This window comes from Gigantopelta aegis, chromosome 4 (genome assembly GCF_016097555.1).
Source record: "Gigantopelta aegis isolate Gae_Host chromosome 4, Gae_host_genome, whole genome shotgun sequence".
NCBI lineage: Eukaryota > Metazoa > Mollusca > Gastropoda > Neomphalida > Peltospiridae > Gigantopelta > Gigantopelta aegis.
Genome location: NC_054702.1, coordinates 16,255,479 through 16,269,089, shown reverse-complemented (window position 1 = coordinate 16,269,089; position 13,611 = coordinate 16,255,479).

Below are 13,611 nucleotides of genomic sequence, written 5' to 3'. Positions count from 1 at the left end.
TTTCAAGTTGACCTTTTGACATAATTATTGGGGGCGGGATTTAGCTCAGTTGGTCGAGTGCTCGCTTGAGGTGCTTGCATCACAGGATCGAACCACCTAAGTCAGATGGTTGGGTTTTTCAACTGGTCAAAGGCTGTGGTATATGCTTTACTCTCTCTGGGAAAGTACATATAAAAGATCCCATGCTGCATTAACAATTGCCAATTTTTTTTGTGGCAGAAATGCTGTATATAGCAGTATGTTCGAAACTGAATTTAGGTGTTGCATGTAAATGACATTTCTTTTCACATTACCTGTCCTCAAACAAGGGCACCTCTCTCTCTCTCCCCCCCCCCCCCCCCCCCCCCCCCCTCACGCAAGTGGTCTGGTCCGAACATCCCAACAGCCTATGGGGATGGCCTAAATTCTTCTACTGCATACTGCTCTCTAGTTCCGGTCACACGACTGTAACTTCCATCTTTTTCTCTTCGCTAAAGGGTCTGGACGTCCTTTTGCTTGGCTCTGTTTTGGAGTCCACATTTTTTTTTATAAGACCTTTGGTTTTTTCGGTTTTTTCGGGTTTGGGTGAAATGTTTTTCACCTTCCTTTTCGTTAGCTTTCGTATGTTTTTTTTCGCGTATTTTGCTTGACTTTCCAAGCGTTTAATTACATGAAATGGTGTTTATATTGCCGGTTGTTGTGTTTGTGTTATGGTTGGTTTTTCTTTCTTTTCAAAGATTGAAAAATTACTATTATCATGTCTGATAATGTTCAGCGACTAGTTTGAGCGTGTTTACACTGCAAGAAGTTTACTGCTGGCGGTGACCCTCACGACATGTCCAGGTTGTCGTGTTCCGTGTGGCCTCGCTTCAAGATGCGACCTTGTTCGGGCTTGTCTGATGTCGAGTTCGCGGCTTACCTGAAGGTGGTGTCAGCGAGGACCAAGAAGGTGGAATCTTCGCCTTCAATTGCTGACTCCGTGGCGGAAGTGTTACGTTCAATTCTACCGACCATGCTGAAAGAAACGATGGCGTCAATGGCGACCTTACCCAAACCAGTGGTTTCGGGGTTAGGTCCGGTTCCAGTCCCCTCTTCAGGGGGTGCGGCTTCTTCAGCTCCACCGATACCTAAGACTTCGGATGACAGGCCTGCGATCTCTACGCAGCCCTCTAAGAAGCCGGCTCATGCAGGTAGACGCTCACCGATCTTCAGCGGGGAAGTCCTCTTCGGTGCATCGGAGCCGGGACCGTAGCCGTTCCCCACGACCTGCACAGATCGTCGGCGCCGACCTTCGATTGATGTGACTTCCAGGGCGGCTTCCATTTCGGCAGATTGATTGGCCTGTGCTCGAGTTCTATGAGACTTTGGTGATGAAGCGCCTGCGGCATCTGTCATTGAAGAGCCCGACTCTACGGACCATATGACTATGAGGGATTGCTTGGCGGCCGTCTACCGACACCGATGATAGCGAATTATGTCCCTCCGGAGGATGTGGTCATCCGTTCCTTGGTATCCACATGGGACCGCCCACGGTCCGGTTCTCCGGTATCTCCATCGGGCCATGACCAGAGCAACTGGCCTGTTCACGGTGCTACGTGACTTTTCTGATGATGTATCGGTTTTTGCGGTGCTGGAAGATCTGGATGCAGCGGACCACCTGTCACCGAGGGACTGTCTGGTTGTCATATCTGATACGCTACCGCCGCTGGCCGATCCACCGGTTTCAGCCAGTAACCGGCCCGTGTGGATCGTTTGTTCCAGGAAGCAGACGGAGCCCTGTAACGAACAGGAAGATTGCGTCATTCGGCTCCCCGTTCGGTACCGTCGTCCCGTGATCGATCGAAGTGGTACAGTGTCCAGGGTTCCATCGGCTCCTGCCTGTCCGTGTACATCGTACCGTCCACATCAGTCGGCAGCTGATCCGGCGTTCAGGGTTTACACCGGCTCCTGACGGGACCGTCCACGGTCTGTGTTTCCGATTGCAGCCAGTACATTGGATCGAATTGCCTGTGCTAGGTTACTGAGCGATTTTCCAGATTATGCGTCGGCACCTTCCGTTGTAGAAGATCCGGACGCAGTTACCCACATGGCTGTGACGGATTGTCTCGCTGTGGTGTATGATATGCTTTCGTCACTGCAGAGTCCACTGGCACCATTCTAGAAGGTTTCCGTTTGAGGACTGATCCGATGTAGAGGTTTACTTCGTTTGTGCCGTTCCCCATTCGTCACAACAAACGTATCCCATCTTCAACCTATCCTTCAACGGTGTTGCGCCGGCCTTGGATGACGCTGTTTCCGGCGGGACCAGATGTCTTCCTAGAACTTACAGATTGGCATGTTCTGTCGATGGCTTCAGTTCAGCGTAGATGTTTGTACATGCTGTCCTATTTGATGTTTTCCTGGCGACCATAACTTCTCGTGCAGGATGCCAGAGGATATGCCTTGTTCGAGCCGTCGACTTTGATGTTGGTCTACCTTATATCTTCCGTGACGTCGATGTGCACTACGATTGCACACTATCGTCGACCGACTTGCCTGAAGCGATCCATTCTTGACTTTCAGCACAAGCCGGTAATCTTGGCAGACCTGTGGTCTACATACGGCTGTTTGCCGTGAAGGGGTTCAACATTACAAGCGTTCCTGGTTGGTGACGAAGACCGTCTACTGGTACGGTCACTTGTGTTGAGATCCCGTGCACCGATATTCTCTTGTATGAGGAAGGTTCAGCGACATCGAGGAAGGTTCAGCGACATTCGGCAGGTCGTTCTCAATATCCGGTGGCGATGCAAGACAGTCGCTACTTCGGCTGGTTCCGGAAGTCGTCTAGTTGCCATCACGTGGTACAGGGTTTTTACCGTCGCCATTTTCCTATGGTTTATTGCGGCTTATCAACTCGCTGACGTTCACTGTTGTTACTGCCAGAGTTCGTGACTGATGCTGTCTAGATTGTCTCTGCTGCTGTTTCGCACCGTGTGGTGTGACAGCCGTGGATTTTAGCAGGTTTCTGTTTTGCGTTGCTTCACTTCCACGTATATCGGGCATATAGCGTAGCGAGTTGCTACGCTGTCTTGGCTCTTGCCTGTATCACGGGGTCGCTGTTTCCGATGTCTTGATTCCTGAATCACTCTATTACTGTTTCATGAAGTATCATTGCAAGAGTAATTTTGATGTCGGCACAACATTTGACGCTTAGAGGTCGCGGGATCCAGTTTCTTTCTGAATCCATGCATTCAGTACAATAACGCAGATTTTCTGATCCCGTTACCAGTCGCCCTGCAGTCCAGTCCCTGTTGGTGGCTGTGGTTTCCAGATGAAGCCGATTTACACATCAACCTGTTGGAGATGTTGGCAGTTTACAACGTCATCCTTCATTGGCGAGAGATACTGTCGGGCGCCTCTCTCATGGTAGCCACAGACAGTATCACTGCAGCGGCTTACATCAATCGCCAGGGCGGAATACACTCCAGCAGTCTGCTGCAGTGGACTTGTCGTCTCTACAAGCTGGTTGACGAGATTCCGCTGCAATTTAGGTCTCGCCATATTCCAGGGGTTTCCAATGTGCTAGCCGACACGCTGTCTCGCCCGTCGTCTCCACAGCCGACAGAATGGATGCTCCATCCCGAAGTGTTTCGATGGGTTTGCGACAGATTTTGGACACCAAACATCGATCTCTTCGCCACACGATTCAACCATCAGCTGAGGGTTTACGTGTCTCCGGTGTCAGATCCTGAAGCTCTGGATCTCGACACCTTGGCCATCAGCTGAGAACAGATGGACGCGTACGCTTTTCCTCCACCAATCCTCCTTCCAAGGGTGCTTCAGAGGTTTCAGCTGTACCATTGTCGCCTGTTGCTCATTGCTCCGATGTGGCCATCCAGGATGTGGTATCCAGATATAATACATCTTGCCGATCCGCACTGCCAGACTGGGATCATCTGTTGTTGCATCCCACGTCAAGACTATACCATCCTCGTCCGCAGTTGTTCCAACTGCACGCGTGGAGTTTATCTTCAAGAGTTTGAGGAAGAAAGGCTTTTCTTCGCAGTCCATGGCAGCCATTTTGAAAGCACACAGATCTACTACTGCGGCTTACAATGTCGGATGGCTTTGCTTTCACCGATGGGTGTCGGAGGGGGGGGGGGAAAAAACCTAAAACCTCGTCTCACTGTTTTTTTTGCTGTATCTGCGGACCGCTTTACGATTGAAGGGGTCTACCATTGCTGGGTACGTTTCGGTCATCGCTACTGTTCGTGGTGTCGCTACTGGAACGAAGTTATCGGGTATTCCTGAGATCCATAAGATGATCAAAGGGTTTCGCCTTGAGGATCAAGTACACCGGTTTCGGCCACCAAGATGAGACCTGAATCTGGTGTTGCGAGCGTTATGGACCGCACCTTGTGAGCCAATCGAATCCTCTTCCCTACAAGACTTGACGCGGAAGATGGTGTTTTTACTCAGTTTTGCCACGGCTGCCCGTGTCTCAGAACTCCATGCTCTTGATGTGGACTTCATACGTTTTCACCGAGATCGTCGTGCGGTCGACTTGGTGTTACTCATGAACTTTGTTGCAAAGGATCAGTTGCCAAACCAAGCGCCTCGTTCGTATGTTGTGCAGGCCCTCTCCACTATCGTTGGTACAGCGGACGTTGAGGACTTGGCGTTGTGCCCTGTCCGAGCCCTGCACCAGTACATCGAGAGGACCAGATCTTTTTGACAACATCGCAAGAGACTTTTCCTCTTCTGTAACCAGAGTCGGTTGAGGGATATTACCAAGAACATGGTGGCCACCTGAATCCGGTCTTCTATCCTGACCGCCTATCAGAAGGAGGGTTTACCTGCTCCATCTGCTACTAATCCGCATGAACTCCGTGCCTTGGCTGCCGCGATGTCCCTGCACTGCAACACACCCATTCAGCACATTATCACTGGTTGTTTCTGGGCTACGGACTCCATCTTCGCCAACTATTATCTGAGGGATGTCTCCACAGAAGACGTTGAGGGGTTCCATCATCTGGGTCCGGTTGTTGCTGCACAGACTCTGTTGAATACAAGCCGTCCTCGTCGCCGTTGATGTCTGTCGAATCGACAGGAGAGGATTGCTTAGACTTGTTCTTTTGCACAGTTCACGCACTGGTGCCAGAACTTTTGTCTCGATAACCTTTACCCTGCTGCATGTGGTTATTTGTTGTCGTTATTGAACTAACAGTTCTTTGGTGTACTAGACAGAAAACACTCGGGGGACTTGTTCAGTTCAATGTTCTGACGGATACACCTCGTTAGGTTGTCGCTTGTTATTTAAAAAAAAAATAACACTTCAATACGTGAGGTGTTACCTAACACCTGCATCCCTGGTGGCTATGTCTTCCCACCCTGTCAGAACCAGCATGTGATGTGGCTTCCGCCTCCTGGTCCATTTGTTCTGGGAGCCGTACCTGCCACTGCTGACGGATGCCACTATTCTGGTTGTTGTCACCTGCATTGGTCTGTGACTGGCATCCCTAGGTGGAGGGCTTACCAGTGTTGGCCTCATTCTTCCACTAGTCCGCCTCTTTCTGGTTTGGGGAGTTGTCACAAGCATCTATGGATCTCGGCACCCACTACCATCTGTTGAATGCTGCCCTTGTTTGAGTACAGGTAATGTGTAAAGAAATGGGTGTTTTCTCTTTTATAGATACATTACCTATCCTTAAGATTTCATCCCGCCCGGGCCTCCCCGCTTCCTGTTCTCCGTGCGATGCGCTCAGGGAAAAAGAAGGAAGTTAGTCGTGTGACTGGAACTAGAGAGCAGTATGCAGTAGAAGAATTTAGGCCATCCCCATTGGCTGTTGGGATGTTCGGACCAGACCACTTGCGTGGGGAGGGAGGTGCCCAAACTTTTTGTAAGTCGTAGATGGAAAATTAAATGGGCTTCATTTCATAGGAAGAGTGAAGTTTGTGTAGATGCCCTGGTGGAATTGTTTTAAGGATTGTCTTGTAAATGTTGAGAAAATTGTTTGGCATAATTTTGTCCTTTTCTCCATAACCTTCAGGCAATAACCACCAGAGCCCAGCTAAAGCCTGGGTTAACTTGATTAACCACTGATAACCGAGTTAAATTCCTTAATCCAGAATTTGCTAAATACTATTTAAAATATTGCCAAGACAATTTAACTCTGGGTTGGCAAACTCTTAGGCCGCTTTCCATTAACGTAATATATCACACCAATCCACTTGCATGTTTATCAGTATTTTGTGCATAGTACTTGCTCAAAATACGTCTTTCTGAGTGGGCTTACATGTGCTAAGAAAAATAAATTGATTAATGTGCCATTTGTCTGGTGACAGCAGCTTTAAAGTACACTTTAATGTTTTGATGTCAATTTTTATATAATCTGCTTGTGGAAATGCAGATTTGGAAACCAGCAAGATAAATCGCGTTAATGGAAAGCAAGCAGTTATTCGATTGTGATGATTTGATGATTTGTTTCTATTACAAGATGATTACACAAATATTTACCATATCTTCAATTCATCATAAAAATATTACAATCGAATAACTGCTGTTAAATATTTGCTGGTTCACACCTATAGGTCAGGTCACAGAATTTAACGTGCACGTTCAGAACATGTAGCGCACACCTGTTCTGGGTGCAGGTGTCTGCTCCTCCATCCAGGACAGGGATTAAGATATGTTGGGGTGCAAGTGAGCACCGGCAGTCCGACCGGGGTCGGCAACGGGCGGAAGGTGGTTTGGTGGTATAGAATTTTGAGTCCCGAAGGATGAAGCCAAAGAGAAATGGTTTGCAATTTTTTAGAAGGAAATTAGCGCAGTTTTGAATGGTCCGCTGAAAGAGTAAAGAAGGGAGCTTTAGTAATTTAGTAAGCCGAGAGTAGCTCGTTGAGGAAGGAAAATAGTTGTAACATGCACATCCTGAGCACAAGTACCGGCCTCAGCCGGTCAAGGACAGGAAGGGGGGGGGGGGGGGGGGGGGAAGGAGGGACCGCCTGCACTAAGTACAAGGGAGCACCAGCAGTCCAACCGTAGTTGGTAACAGGTGGGGGGGGGGGGGGGGGGGGGGGGGGGTATGGTGCTATGTAATTTGGAATGTCTAGTAGGATTAAGTTAAAGTTGGGAGCAATTTTGATGGTCGTTTCTTAAAATAGAGTGGAGCTACGTATTAGTTTGGATATTAGTAGGCCGAGAGTAGCTCAGCTGTTAAGGGGACCTAAAGTACTGTCGGAAATGGAATAAAAATGATTTTCGTCGATTATTTCTTACATATTAAAGGGACAAATACATATTTTGTAATGTCTATTTAATGATACTCAACCAAATTGAGCATTTACTTGTTTGGGCTCATTGATGTACAAGGTGGTGTTTACTCTTGAAATTAAAAGAAAGATGTCGGTATAACAGGTGATTTGTGACCTTTATTGGAACAGACTATAACATTTTACTCCCCATGTGTAAATTTCATTGCTGTTGCAATATGTGAGGCACCTTTTCTGATGACTGTTTACCCCTATCCCTCTTCAAAAGAATTGTAGACATTTATAAGTAACTTTTGAGCAAAACTGTCGAGAACCATTCTGAGTTTGTGATCCATTATACTGGTATTGAAGGAAATGTTTTATTTAACGCACTCGACACATTTTATTTACGGACATATGGTTAAGAACTACGCAGGTATTGAGGGGAAACCTGCTGTCGCCACTTCATGGGCTACTCTTCGATTAGCAGCAAGGGATCTTTTATATGCACCCTCCCACACAGGACAGTACATACCACGGCTTTTGTTACACCAGTTGTGGAGCATTTACTGGAACAAGAAATGGGTACACCGACGGGGATCGATCCCAGACTGACCGCGCATCAAGCAAACTCTTTACCACTGGGTTACATCCGGCACCTGGGTATTAAAGGTGTTGTCTCCGTTTCATAATGACAGCTATTGCAAATCATGTTTTTATTAAATTTTTCTTTAACATTTAAAGACTACACTTTTCACGATATGCTTGTAAATGATTATAGTAGAAAAAATATTTTTATTGGAGAATCTATCACAAACATGCTCACATATATCAGATAACCTATAACTTCTGATATAGCACCTTTAAGTGGTTGCAAGATTGCGTAAATTTCTAATGTACTTATAGTGAATTTATATTCACTAAATATGCTGGTCATAATTAATCATTTATGCTGTAATTCAAAATAATCTGTTAATTTGCAGTTTTAAATTAAAAATTTGTTTAAGGGTAAATTAAATTGACACATCAAAATGTGTTGGTCTGTTCCAATAAAGGTCACACATCTCCTTTTTACTGACATCTTTATTTTAATTTCAAGAGTAAACACCACCTTGTACATCAATGAGAGCCCAAACAAATAAATGCTAAATTAGGTAGAGTATCGTTAAATAGGTATTTACAAAATATTTACTTGTCAGTTTAATATGAAAGAAATAATTGACAAAAATCATTTTTATTCTATTTCCTACAATACTTTAGTCGCATCTATAGACAATACAATACAATAACTTTTATTTCCATGTTCACATATGAATAATAATAACATCGTCTGGTTGACCAGCAAAAATAAAGTACATAAAATATCAATCGCTAACATCAAAAACTAAACTACAACTCTATTAATAAAGTACATGTAGTGTAACAGATTCTGTTGTCTTTTGTCTGATTTTCGATATTCGGTAAATTAAAATAAATATTAAGTGGCGGGGGGTCTGGTTAGCAGAGTAGTTCGTGCTGTGTCCAAATCTGAACAGAGTTGTGCGACTAATGAGTTGTGTTTTAGGGCAGTTGATATAATAACATTTTTCTTATTTATTTCAAGGGGAGATAACCACTAAAGTAAATGGTTAGCATGAAATGAATGTATTACTCTTACCCTAATTAGATGTAAATAAATTACAAGTGGATATGTTGTGAAAAAATAAATACTTTACTCTATTAAATATTACAATATTAATAAGATATTTAAATGTTTGACAATAAACCATCACTATTCCATACCCTGTATGTGCTATACGGGTGCACCACAATGGTTCACAAGTGAGTTGTTACTACTGTCAAAACCTGAGGAATAATATATCTAAATATAACCTAATATGGGTTATTAAGCATTACCTCATAACGGACAAAATAAAAAACATCTGCACTGTATACACTCATGGGCATACAGTAATAAATATTATTGGAAATATTAAAATGGATAAATGCTTAAAATACAAACCTATCTTGTAGCTAAATAATTAATGTTATATATTGTTAAGATTACTTAATTAGTTATAGTTACTCCCAGAACTTCACACACAATAATTATATTATTAAAATGACTTTATCAACACGTTAAGTTATATATAACTATATTATATTTATTGTTTTTTTTAAATAATGTTTTAACTAAAACTATTAAACTAATTTGTACCTCTAAGACTAAATGTAATCTGTCATGTCAAAATCTCGCGTCCATCATGTCTGCGGTCTGTGCGATTTGTGAACATGAAAAGCATGCAGTGCTATTATCCAGTCGGATACAATTTAATTAAAATTAGCTCCACTATTACATGTGGATCTAACACCAGCTGGAGCTCATGTCCACCAATCAAAACCTTGCTTGCAGAATTATGCCAGTGATTTGAAAATATTCCGAATTATCCTGAGGGTGTACGATATGTTTCATGTGAATTACGAATGCTTTATTTAGACCAGTAGAACTAATTTTAATCGGATTGCTAACAACACTGCGTAGTCTCCAATGTCCAGTTAACATTTCGTCAGTAGATAATAATTTAAATATTGACCAATCACACTTCGCCTTTTATAACGTTATTTGGGAGCATACAAATTCTAAAAATATCGGGCGAGTCTTTTAGTGGCCGCAGTACAGCGAACCATACCAATACGTACGGGATAGGTTATCAGTCTTCAGTTTTACATTACAAATTATTTATTTTATAAAATAAAACATGTTTTAAGGCATTCGTAATTCACACGAAACATGTCGTATACCCTCAGGATAATTCGGAATATTTTCAAATTATTTTTAAATCACTGGCATGATTCTGCAAGTAAGGTTTTGATTGGTGGACATGAGCTCCAACTGGCTGGTGTTAAATCCACATATAATAGTGGAGCTAATTTTAATTAGATTTCAGTCAGATAAAGGGTACCTGTCTGAGAGAACTATTAAAATAAATACTATATCTGACAAATACCTAAAACATTAAAAATAGCCAAATATATACACTCGATAATATTAAAATATCACCTGCCACATAAACATTAGTACATGACCACAACCACTGGCTTACAAACACTGGTATATTAAACAAGAAAATGTAGAGTGATTTTAGTCTACAGAAAGACTAATCGCGCATGCAAGCGGATTGGTATATTCATTACTTTAATTCAGTTATAAAAATACACGCCCGTTGATGAGAACATTTATAAGACATAAATGGCTGCTCCTTGGTTTTAGTTGGGGAAAAATGTAGCAGGTTTCCTCTCTAAAACTATGTCGGAATTACCAAATGTTTGACGTCCAGTAGCCGATTATTAATAAATCAATGTGCTCTAGTGGTGTCATTAAACAAAATATTTTTTTGTTTGTTTAAAAACAACTAGAAGTTTGTTTTGCTTAACGAAACCACTGGAGCACATTGATTAATTAATCATTGGGTATTGGATGTCAAACATTTGGTAATTCTGACATGTAGTCATCAGAGGAAACTGCTAATGCAGCAAGGGATCTTTTACATGCACCATCCCACATACAGGATAGTACATACCACAGCCTTTGACCAGTTGTGGTGCACTGGAGCAAAAAAAAACAACCCCAATCAGTTCAATGGATCCATCGAGGTGGTTCGATCCTGCGACGCAAGCACCTCAAGTGTGCACTCGTCCGACTGAGCTAAATCCCGTCCCAAACACTATTAAGATAAATGGTATAGTATTCTCTATTATATCGGGCTACTTGAGACATACACCCCATCCCTTTTGCAGAAATTGATGTTCTGTTAAGCCTGTAATTTTATTTTTATAAACCCAAAGAGACCTAAAGTAGACGCTTTACAATGTTGTTGTTACACGCAGTTGTTTGTGGGGGTGTGTATGAAAAAATTGCTCTTTTAAACGTGCTCTCTCACAGATAGTTGACCTAATTATTGACCTAACAAGTCGGCCAGGAGCATTAGCCAAAATATAACAAGCACCTGGAAAAAATTAGTAGAAAGCTGAATTTTTCAGGAGAGTTCCAGAAAACCATACCTAGGCCAACATCACAAAGTTCTGCAAATTTTACCCTGTGACATTTTTAAAAATTCAAGATAGCCGCCATCACAGTGAAAAATGGGAAAACTCTGAAAACTCTAAAAACATAACTGCTCAACCACCAGCCTTAGAACATTGATTTTAATGTGTAAATTCATATTTGACGTCTGCTGAATCCAATGAAGCTATATACATTTGTCTTGGAACTGAGTTAATTAGCATAACTCCAAAATGGCCGCCAACGTGACCAATATTTGGCTCCGAAATCGAAATATTTGCATAACGTTATAACTATATACTACAGAAATATTATATTTGCATCTATATACTATAAAAGAGATTCCAATAAGCAATTAAAACCAACTTTTGACTGCTCATAATTAACTTACATTAGCTTGAGTCTGGGAAGTCTATAATCAGTAACATCAGTTTCTGCATCAATAGCATGAGAATTTGTACAGTTGTGTCCACCACACAAACCGTACACAGGAAGGTGCATTCCAACCCTGCCTTGTAGGCACAGAATATAATGTTTAGCATTTTCTCTGGAGCAACAGGCCTGTCAGTTTCAATTGGAACAAGCAGTCCCTTCCTGTACGGCCATCCCCATTCAGTTGGTGACAACTCTTTCCCCTGCCATAGCTGGACAGTATGGTATGCTCTAAAGCTATGATATTTTGCGGCTACTGAAGTTCGAGGGAGTGATTCCATCTTAAAACCAGATGATGATAAAGATGCTTTATCGACATCGAAAATACATGACATAACGATGCTTGCCCAGTGACTTCGACCTAACTGCTACATATAGCTTTAGCAGAAATAAATCTCCAACACTTGCTATATCATTGTGAGAGTGTTAGACTGAGAAAAGATGCTAAAACAGTCCCATTTGTCATCATCATCAACCTGTGCAAGAGCCTTCTTCCCTTAATTGTAAAGGGCAGACACGCTATCACACCCTGTGATTACATGTACAAACATCAGGTGTTGTTTGACGTTGCTAAAAGTTGCTTGAATTTCCTCTGTACAGTATACTTGCAATGGGTTGTGCCCAGAAAGCGTATATATATCCATGTTTCAGGTGGCTTGTGCAACCATCATCACCAGCAAATCAGTGTCGGTCGTCACAACAACAGGCGAATTTTGTGTTTGGGCAGTATCCATGGCAGTTGATGCAATCAACCAGTCAGCATCTGCGATGCTATGCTTCACAGTCAGACCTACTCCCTTAAATTGTCCAATCAGGTTTTTGATTAAGCGACCTTTAGTTTTGCCATTTCACCAAAAAGCCTGTTTAGATATAGTTTTCATTTCCAAATCAAAAACTGTATCAGCTGATGTGTTCTGTTGTGCTCGTCACTGTTGTTCAGCAGATTTTGTTGAGGTTGCACTGCCATATCTATCGAACACTAAGACAGAGTTTGGCCCATAGTGTTCATGCACATATGATATATAGTGGTCACAGATTTGGTCATATGTGGCATCAGTAGGCCAAGGCAAGCTTTATAGGAGGTGACCTCCATCAAGGATGACGCGTGCGTCATAAAGAAGTTGAAGGTGGACACTTACTTTCGTCTTTAGGATAATACCAAGAACACTCTTCGTGTTTTTCTTCATGATCCCTTTATCAAATAAGGAGGGTGGCTGTTTGGCAAACTCGTGAAGGAGATAAGCTTCCATCTCAGAATTATCCTTAATCACACATGTAACCCTCATGAATAACAATCTGCTATTCACCTCCAACTCAACACCACGGATAGTGATACATTTTGTTTAACCACTGATGCTGGCCACTCTGTCGTTTCTCTTCAACTTCATGTTGGCATACGTTTGCCCAGTAACAGCCGAAACCGCTTTTATGCCAAGAGCAACAGCTGTGTAGCAAGTGGTGTCATTGCTGAGAAGTGTGTCAATGCTGACACACTTCTCAGCAATGACAGATCAGCGAGTTATTGTGCTCTCCATAGGAGAATGGAGAATGCACTTCCAGCCAATGGAGGAAGGTTTCAGTCTTTTCCATCTCGGGCTGTGCTACTGACATGAAGGTCCACATGCTTGGCAGAGGTGTTACTATGCACACCTGTAAAGTTTCGAAGGCATCACAGATTGGGATACAGCAGGGCTTAACATGCACCCTTTTTCTCAGTGTGCTGTCTGTAATTCCTCGATCATGTGCCATACATCCAGAGGTTTTTAGTAATTGCATCAAATCTTGTTCTATTGTTTGGTCATTGAAGTTTCCACTCCAGAATGTATCTGTTCTTCGAATGGTAAAATAACCAATCTTGGTGAAGGCATACTACTGCTCAGCAGACATGATATCCATCAGCCCATTCATCTGATCAGGGTAGAGACAGG